Source organism: Colias eurytheme, chromosome 32 (assembly GCF_061535395.1).
Source record: "Colias eurytheme isolate Ceu_HAF_F1 chromosome 32, ilColEury1 Martin Lab GWU primary, whole genome shotgun sequence".
NCBI lineage: Eukaryota > Metazoa > Arthropoda > Insecta > Lepidoptera > Pieridae > Colias > Colias eurytheme.
Genome location: NC_143011.1, coordinates 900,152 through 910,552, shown reverse-complemented (window position 1 = coordinate 910,552; position 10,401 = coordinate 900,152). Strand labels below are relative to the sequence as shown.

At 32.0% G+C, this 10,401-nt stretch overlaps 1 long non-coding RNA gene across 1 annotated transcript; it reads left to right on the top strand.

Annotated features, from left to right (window-relative positions):
- Positions 1–293: 293 nt before the first annotated feature.
- On the top strand, positions 294–922 carry LOC149895101 (uncharacterized). Its single transcript, XR_016458555.1, has 2 exons — positions 294–431; positions 738–922. It is a non-coding gene; the product is annotated as an uncharacterized LOC149895101 (long non-coding RNA).
- The last annotated feature ends 9,479 nt before the right edge of the window (positions 923–10,401 follow it).

Below are 10,401 nucleotides of genomic sequence, written 5' to 3'. Positions count from 1 at the left end.
GAAGTGAGCTGATTATCATACCAGGGGCGTAAAATTATCGTACATTAGGCGTTTTTGGTTCGAAATTATCGTACTTTTTAAAATAAAGTCAATTATAAATAAATAAATCATATAAATTGTAATATTGATAAGTATGCAAGTTCTCTATAGTTAATCTTTGTTTAACTACCGCTGTCAAATCAACGGGACACTGAAACCACAGAACAGTAAAGTAGATAGAAATGTGATGTGGGCGTGGCCCACGTGTCACTGGTAAGGTAAGATCACCTAACTTGCTCTCAGTTGTGCGCAGAAAAATATTCGAGACGGTTGTCAGCTGTCAAACTTTTTTTCCATATTTATTCATTAATTAGGACGTGTTGTTCGGTATTAGAGTGCAAAAATGATAGCAGACGAAATAATATCAGCAATGGAGGCATTTCATACCATCGGTAAGTCTTATTTTTATTTATTTTAATTATATTTTATGTTATAACTTCGCTTGTCGTAATTTGTCAAAATTGTATACAAATATCTAGTCAAAATGAACCTTAATCCGTAAGAAATTAGTACTATTATAGATTGAACAGCAAACAAGACTTTCTGGAATATTATTGCAATAAACAAACGAATGTCGTTTTAGTGATGCTTGTGGCGCATATCGACAGTATCGATACTTTAGAAAAGACTTGAAACATTATAAATATTAAATTTTATTTTATTTTTCCTTAGCTTTCATTTGTCCAATTTATTTATAGATTTCCCAAAGAGGCTAATTTAAAAGAGAAATGGATAAATGCAACGTGACGAGTTAACTGGATGCCGAACAGCACTAAGCGGTCTAACAAAGGCCACCGATACAGCAAACCTACGGCAGTTCCAAGATTTAAAATAATGCATATTTTCTGTTTGTATTTTGTAAATATAGATTAATACTATTCTATTCCGTTTTTTATTTAATAATCTTATATATAAAAATGAATCGCAAAATGTGTTGGTAAGCGCATAACTCGAGAACGGCTGAACCGATTTCGATAATTCTTTTTTTATTATATTCCTTGAAGTACGAGAATGGTTCTTACGTAGAGAAAACGTAAATATTATGTACCACGGGCGAAGCCGGGGCGGACCGCTAGTCTTATATATAAAATTCTCGTGTCACAATGTTAGTCTGCATACTCCTCCGAAACGGGTGGACCGATTCTTATGAAATTTTCTGTGCATATCGGGTAAGTCTGAGAATCGGCCAACATCTATTTTTCATATGTACCACGGGCGAAGCCGGGGCGAACCGCTAGTAATAATATAAAAAGACGTACTTAGTAGTAATAAACATACTCCAAAATGTGACACATTATACTATACTCATATAAAAGAAAGAAAAGAAAAATACACAAAAAATATTTATTTGTGAATTATCGATAACAACTCTGACATCCCTCAGGGCATAGCATCAGATAAATATCAAGTTAATGTCATTAATGTTGAGTGACACAAATTTCAACCTTATCTCTATGTGTTGAGGTTCAAAGTTATATTTATCGAAAACTAACGCCCTCTGTTGTGGAGTAGCTGAATGTTTTCGAATTTGGAATTTCTGTGCAATGAGAAACAAAACAGCTAATATACCTAGGGATGTTATACTAAAATAAACCGTAACATGGTGCGTTAGGGTACATATTGAAATGCTGAATTTATAACCTAAGTCAGTTTTTACTCAAATTAAGCTGTCCAATCAAAGGCATAGTTTACTTGTAGTGTACTGTATAACTATCGGTTTAAATGTGTGGGTTTGGCGACACTGGTTTTCATACTAATTATGACATTATCGCACTTCTATATGTTTTTACTGTTCTGTGACTGAAACCCAAACGTTTTACGTGCCTTAATATTCATTATACTCTTTGGTTTTACGCGTGGTACAGACTACAGACCTGAACCGATTCCATTTCCACTTTATGTTCAATAAACGCGCCAAGTTTAAAATTCAATCTGACAAAATTTCACTGTTCCCATGAAAGTTCGATATGAAACACGTCAAAATTTCATATTTGTATGGGTGAAATAATATAAATTCTCGAATTTTGCCTGATAGAAATTATCGTAAAATCAGCGTACGATAATAACATGCTATCGTACATCGTACGTAGGCACCAAATTATCGTGTTTGTACGATAATTATCGTACGGTTGGGAACGCTGAATGGAAGAGAAATGGCGGCTGGCGCGGGCGCGGGGCGTTTTATTTCCCACCGGAAGTAAAAATAATTGCAAACATTACGAAAAAAGTGGGAATAGACAATATATAGAATAGACAATTTCACAGTTTTGTAATTTTTTCATAATTAAAATATATTTTAATTAATAAGAGATATTTAAAATACGTAATCTATTCTAAAAAATATATTAATATGTATAACAATAAAATAATTTAGAAACATTGATATCCAACTGTTAGTAAAGGGTCTAATTTATGTTTTTTTTTTATTTTCATATTCAATTATTTTTCGAAAATATGCTATATTGAATATAAATTAAATACAAATATATTTTTTAATAATAATAACAAGTAACTAATGTTTAATTTATTTTTATTATTACACAATAATTATAGAAGACTGTGTCTATGAATATTATCGTTTTCAAATATAAAAGTCAAATTATGCTTTTTATCAACATAACCAAGAAATCAATATTTTCATAATAATTAAACACAACTAAAATATTTATGAAATTATTCTAAAGTAAAAAAAACGTATCGTCTTATATAAATTGCAAATTAATAAATTTTATTCAAGTTTAATCTGATTTGAGAAAAATATATCCAATGCTGCCAACATTATACATTTTTTGGTCATAATAGCAATGTTTTAATTTAAATGCACTTGGAAAAAAGTTATACGTGCTCGTAATTTTTTATTTCATTAAATCTGTTTTATTTTTATGTCATTATATTTCTTTTAAAGATTTAATGAATTAAAGTCTTTCAATTGTTATTGCACTTTTTTACTATTGATACTAATGTCAAATTTTAAATGATCATTGACAATTGTAACGTCAAAACTCAAATGAATAATTTTATGTCAACAAACAACTTTCCGAAAACAAATAAGAAAACGGCTTCTTGTGTATAATGTAAAATATTATGTGTTATTTATGCATAACAAAAATATGTTTTGCCAATTTATCACTCCAAAAGAAGTGGTTAAGAAGTTTTCATGTCATTGAATAAAAATCGAACAATGGTTAACAATGAATTAAAACATAATATATTTTTGTGATGAAAGAAGACTACAATGCCAAGTGTAAAACAAGTGAAATCTAATAAGATCAGAATATGAAAATGAAGAAAAACAAAAGTTGAATTTACCAAACATAAAGAAAATATTTTATGATTTGCAGATGCTCACATTTTAAATTTATAAAAGATTCCAGAAAGTTATTTGTATTATTAATATTGAATAACATAGACTGATTGACCCATTGATGGTATTATATAGATGAAAAAATAGTGTATATATTTCAATTTGAATAACCATGATATCTCTGAAAACTTGATAGCTATTGTTACTGTACATTTTATACATACTTCTTAGTTCTTTTACTATAATATAAAGCAAATACCTATTAAGTAAAAGCCGTCTACATTTTAAACAGCATTGTTTGCTATAAGAAAAAAGGAACCGAGTATAGTAATGTGGCCGTACTCTTTATCCATTTTAATTCACCAAACATCATAAATTTAATATAATATCTATCCAAAAAATATGTTTCAAAAACAACATAGGTACTTAACTTGGGATTCCTGCAAAAGTCTTGACAAAAATATGAAATAAAAGTTACTGTATCATTAAAATATTGATTTAAACATGGTACCTATACCTACAGTCTACACAAAGTCATATAATAATTAAATTAAATAAATATCATGGTTTGGATATTATGTTTTCAGTGTAAATATATTATAATGGAAACTTTTTAATGTGTTTCATTTTCTTATTCATCAAGTGTCTCTTATTAGTAATAATATTCATAAAGTAGAAACAAATGATTTAGATATATTGCTATACAAATAATTTAAATTGCTTTCATACAATTTTTTAAAATATATTTTAATGTTAGATAACTTTACATATTGCATATTTTAAAGTAAGTACATATTGATTTATAAAATTCTCATTGAATGCTTGTTGATTATTAATTTTTATTATTCCAATTTGATTTGAAATCATATAAATATTTAAAGAGGGTAGGTAGGTACATTATATTCAGACTTAATTTTTATTAGGTACAACATTGGTAAAAGCTAAATGAAATAAAAAAATCATTATAAATAAATACTTATTAGTTATTACTATACTTACATGTTTAATGAGAATTGAGATAGTATAATAGGTTCTACAGATCTTGAATATTATTGTTTTAAAAATTTATAAACAATGATAATTTTCTGTTTTTAAGAATCTATACTCAAAGGGTAAAAAGGGAACTATATTACTGACTGGCTGTCTGTCCATCAGCTACCAGGCTGTATCTCTGATCTCATGAACCTTGATACCTACATTTGAAAATTTCAGAGATCATGATGTCGATGTCGCTTCGACAACAAAAATAATAAAAACCGTAGATATAAGTACCTAAGCAATCTTGGCAAGGTCTTATAGTGAAGTTTCATACTTATACGGAAACCTTAGTGTTGTGAGTCCAACTCGCACTTGAATCATTTTTATTTAAATCTATGTACCTACCCACTTAGAAATAGAAAACACTTTATTGTACAATGCACACAAAACAAAATTCACAGAAACGATATGTAACTTACATATTTAATAGTCCATTTCTACCTTAGATTTCTACACATTAAATATTTTTGAAAAAAATTGTTATGCAAATATACGATGGGTTTATAGACCTCATAGCAATCAATGGTCAATATTTATTCGTCCTGTTTAACCGTGTCAATTACGATAAGTCGAGTCGAAATCTCAAAACTGGTGAGATCCGTTCGTAGAGAAAAAAAAATATGGTTGTTTAACCTCGATTTTTTAATACCTACTTGTTTTAATAACATCAATAGAAATTACTCATCTCGGTTCATTACCTATATTATTATTTTATTCACAACTAAGCGGGTTCTTCAACTACGCTGGCGAAGCCGCTGGCGCGCAGAGAGCTAAAAAAAATATATACTTATCTATTTACGAATCACATTCAAGTGTTTTTTCAAGTTTCATTAAAACTTTTGATGTTTAACTAAAAATTTAGATATTGATATAATTATGTAAAATTTTGTACTTTACGTAACGAAATCTTCAGTGATTCGAAAATGCATTATAATTCCCTATCCATTTGTTATTATCTGCTAACAGCGATTCCACAGTCAGTCGAAACTGCTTATAAATAACCTACTTATTCAAATATTTTCTACTCCGGGAGGCTGTCGACCTTCGAAGTTGCGCGGTGCGCGGGCAGCAAGCAGCCCGCGGTGCCATCTTTTTCCGTTGCTATATTCCTATTACCCTTCCTACTATGGAAATTTCCATACAAAATTTTCGAAAAAAAAAATTTCGCTTTTTAACAAAAAATTTTATATATCTGGAAGCGGACCAGGTTTTGAAGCATTTTTTACTTTGGCGAACCCGACCTACCTGCCACCGGTTCAGAGAGCCGTTGAATTTCGTGATGTATGGAAAATGGAAACCGAGGGTCGAAGAGAAATTCTGAGTATGCAGTTTTGTAAATCTGGCCGATTAGAGCACAGAAATCAATTTTCAGACCGATCGTAAAGTAACCGGCGCCACCATCTTGCTTTGAAAAATTGGCCATTTTTGAAAAAAAAATTGCGTCCAATTTGAAATTTCTCGATTGCCCTGGTAGCGCCCCATGTTTCTGATCATTTTTTAGTTCTACACCCCCCACCTATCTCAAGCCGTTTCGGAGAGCCGTCGAATTTCGCGTTGTATGAAACTCGGAAACCAGCGATGGAAACTCAATGATGAGTATTCCAACGTAATGTGAGGCTCGATTAAAGCCCCTGTGCCAAGTTTCAGCGCGATCGGACCAGCGATGGCCATTTTAGCATTTGTATGGCGGCGGCCATTTTTTCCGCCATTTTGAATTTTTTTCACTATCTGTGGTAATTGCTCGAGGTCTACTCTAAGTTTGGTTCGAGCACCCCAGATGCAGCTGCTACCGTTTACGCGGGCCGTTGACCGTCTCCGCGGGTTGTGAGAAAGTTCAAAATTTCGGATTTTTCTGGATATCCTGGGAGCTGGGCGAGTATGAATGCATCATTGGTGTGTTTCTCCGTTGCGCCACCTCGTCTAAATTTACGTTTTTATGTTTGCGCCAAAAATGGAAAAATTCCAAAATCGAGCGACCCACTATGGCTCCCTGGTAGCGTCCCAGGGTGGTGATCATTTTTAGTTCCGACACCCCCCACCCTACTCGCACCGTTTCCGCGGGCCGTTGGATTTTCCAATGTATGAAAGTCGGAAACGGGGGCCCGGAGCCACTCGAACGGGGCACCGATCGATTTGCCGGCTCGAACAGAGCACGTGTGCCAAATTTGAGACGTAAGGATTCATAAACGGCGATTTTGGCAAAGTACGGCGGCCATCTTGTTTTCGCGAAAATCCCCATTTTTCCACCTCCCCTGGTAATCGCCACCAGTTCTGAGCATTTTTTGTTCAGACACCCCCCCCCAGGTGGCACCGTTTTTGCGCACCTCCAGGGGTCCACTCGGTATTCGAAGATGATCGAGATCGCTATATTTTTCCTCTGGTCTCTCAGCACACCTCTACACGATCACGTCAAAATCCCCCCCACTTTCCACTTAGTTTCCGAGAAAACCGATGTCAGTCAGTCAGTGAGTCAGTGGTAGTGTAGCTTTATATATTATAAAAAAACTAGCTGGTGCGTTGTGCGCGGGCTGCAAGCAGCCCGCGAGCCCCTTTTGCCCCTGGGTTGAAGCAATAGGGCAGTCATTTGAAAATGCATCCGAATTTTCTGTCCACTTGTTACATCTGCTAATAGGGAATCTACAGTCAGTCGGTAATGCTTATAAATTCCCCATTCAAGTATTTTCCACTCCGGGAGGCTGTCCACCTTCGAGGGAGCGTGGTGCGGAAGCATCCCAGGGCAGAAATCTTCAGTCATTGGAAAATGCATTCGAATTTCCTGTCCATTTGTTACATCTGCTAACAGCGATTCTAGTCAGTCGAAACTGCTTATAAATTACTTATTATAATTCAAATATTGGTTAAATTTTTGAAACGTGATCCCGAATTTCATTTATTTGAGGTGTCTGTCTAAGATTCCAGAAAGTTATTAGTATTATTAATATTGAATAACTCAGACTGATTGACCCATTGATGGTATTATATTATAGATGAAAAATAGTAATAAAGTGTATAAACTTCAATTTGAATAACCATGATATCTCTGAAAACTTGATAGCTATTGCTACTGTACATTTTATACTTCTTACTATAATATACAGAATATACCTAATAAGTGAAAGCCGTCTACATTTTAAACAACATTGTTTGCTATAAGAAAAAAGGAACCGAGTATAATAATTTGGCCATACTCTTTATCAATTTTAATTCACCAAACATCATAAATTTAATATATTATTTAACCAAAAAATATCTTTCAAGAACAACGTAACTCGGGATCCCTGCAGAAGTCTTGACAAAAATATTAAATAAAAGTTACTGTATCATTAAAATATTAATTTAAACATAGTACCTATACCTACTAATAACACCAAGTCATGTTTATAATTAAATTAAATAAATAGTTATCATATGGTTTGGATATTATGTTTTCAGTGTAAATATATTATAATGAAAACTTTTTAATGTGTTTCATTTTCTTATCAATCTAGTGTCTCTTAGTAATAATATTCATAAAGTAGAAAAAAATAATTTAAATTGCTTTCATATAATTTTTTAAAATACCTTTATTTTAATGTTTGATAACTTTGCATTTAAAGCATGTATGTTAAAGTAAACTGTATTGATTTATAAAATTCTCATTGATTGACTTGAATGCTTGTTGATTATGAATTTTTATTATTCCAATTTGATTTGAAATCATATAAATATTTGAAGAGGGTGGGTAGGTACATTTTATTCACACTGAATTTTTATCACAACATTGGTGAAAGCTAAATGAAATAAAAAATCAGTATAAATAATTATTAATAGATAAATACTTATTAACTACTATACATGTTTAATAGGGTGGAGTGAAAAATATTTTTTTTCATTTTCGTTTCGGCATACCTGTAAAAAGATGTCATTATTGCTCATAAATACGCATGCAAAATTATACTTTGCAGATGATACATTTAGAGGTTCCCCCAACATCATGAACTTTAAGAAATTCAAAAAATTTCGTTTCGTTTCGAAAATCATTAAAGTTTAATAATTTTGACAAATTGACGCTTAATCAGATTCTGTGTTATCTCATTGGTTGCCAACGGGAAGACACAGAATACACAATATTTCAATATATAAAAAAGTGGCTATCGCTGGCTACCAGAGGCTCTGGTCGGTGGCCCGTTTGCGCTTACTCTTATTGTAGGAAACATTATAATAATAATAATAATATATCGTTTATTTCTCATTCTTTTCATGGACATAAACATGGACATATTCAATATAGTTTTGTTCACAAGTAAAAAGTATAAGTGGCACCCGTTTTAGGCTTAGTTCGAAGAACTAGCCTGTATATACAGGCACCAGCTTCTCCCTGAGTCATTTGAACTTAAATAAAACAAAAAAACTTGAAAAGTGAGCTAGTTATATAAATGGTATGTGCAAGCATATTATACAAATATGATTACTAAATAAATATAAAATTTTAAATTTATGAGTAATGTGTGTGTGTGTGTGTGTGTGTGTGTGTGTGTGTGTGTTGGCGTGTATATGTGTGTCAAAATAAAGTAAATATATCAAGTAGATTATAAATAAATAAGAGAACAAATAAAAATACAAAAAATAGGTAAAATAAACAAATATTGATTTATAATTTTAATAAATTTAGTATGTAATTGATTAAATACTAAACAAATTATATATATTTTATAATATTTATATGTGAAACAAGATTTATAGTTTTATAGTTTTTTCTTTAGTAAGTTTTCGGTGGATTCATAAGACAACTCCTGTAACCATTCTGTGACTGTTTTTTTACATTTATAGTTATTCATAGAATATATGTTTAAGATTTTATTTGCTTTATTGTAAATATAATCTCCTAATATAGCATAAAACTTCATAGGAAAATAGTGTTGAGAACGTTTAACCTCACATACCATGTAGGATCTACGTTTATCAGTGCTGTTTAAGTCAAATTCAAGTTCCTGGTGTTTTCTTAAAATAAGTTGCAGCAAAAACAATTGTCGCACTGTTAGGACTTGGCATTTTTTATATAAATCTTTGGTCGGATAATCAATTGGCCGAAAGGTCATGACTTTTAAAACTGATCTTTGTGCTCTCTCAATGGTAAGCATGTTACTCTTAGCCATGCCACCCCAAGCAGATATTCCATAATTTATTAAGGACTGGCATAATGTAAAGTATATCCGTTTAATGAGGTTGAAGTTCATGATGTGACGGAGATTTTTAAAAATAATTATCAATTTACGAATGCGGGCAGCCAGAAGTGTTGCATGTTTATTAAAATTTAGATAGCAATCAACAATAACACCTAGATACTTAATGGAATCAACATTTTGAAGAGTTATACATGTACAAGATAGTTTATCAGGGCAGAAATGAGCTTTAAGTGTTAAGTTACTTGAATGTCTTATAGAATTTTTGTTTATGCCAAAAGTTAAGTATTTGGTTTTATCAGAATTAAGAGTCAACGAATTAGATAGCAGCCAATTACTTACGATATTTAAACCAGACTGTGAATGTGAAAAAGCTTCCTCCCACGTTCGACCATCAAATATTAAAACCGTGTCGTCTGCATAAGCTATTATTTTGCCGTTTTCAAGAGATAGATTTGTCAAGTCATTCATGTACAGTAAGAAAAGCGTTGGACCTAAAATACTTCCCTGCGGAATACCAAAAGAAAGCGTTTGTTCGGTACTAATTAAGCCGTTTAGTTTAACAATTTGTGTTCTATCGGTTAAGTAACTTTTGAACAATTCAAATGGTTTACCTCTTATACCGACATAATTTAGTTTGTTTAATAGCAGGGGCATCGATACCGTATCAAAAGCTTTCGCGAGATCGAGGAAGACGGCAACACATCTTCTATTTATATCAAGATTAGCCACAACGTGATCGATAAGATTGTGTAGTGCGTCCGTCGTTGATCTCGATCTGCGAAAGCCAAATTGATTGGGTGATAAAATACAGTGCTTCTCAAAGTAAGTAACCAAACGTGTATTCATTATTTTTTT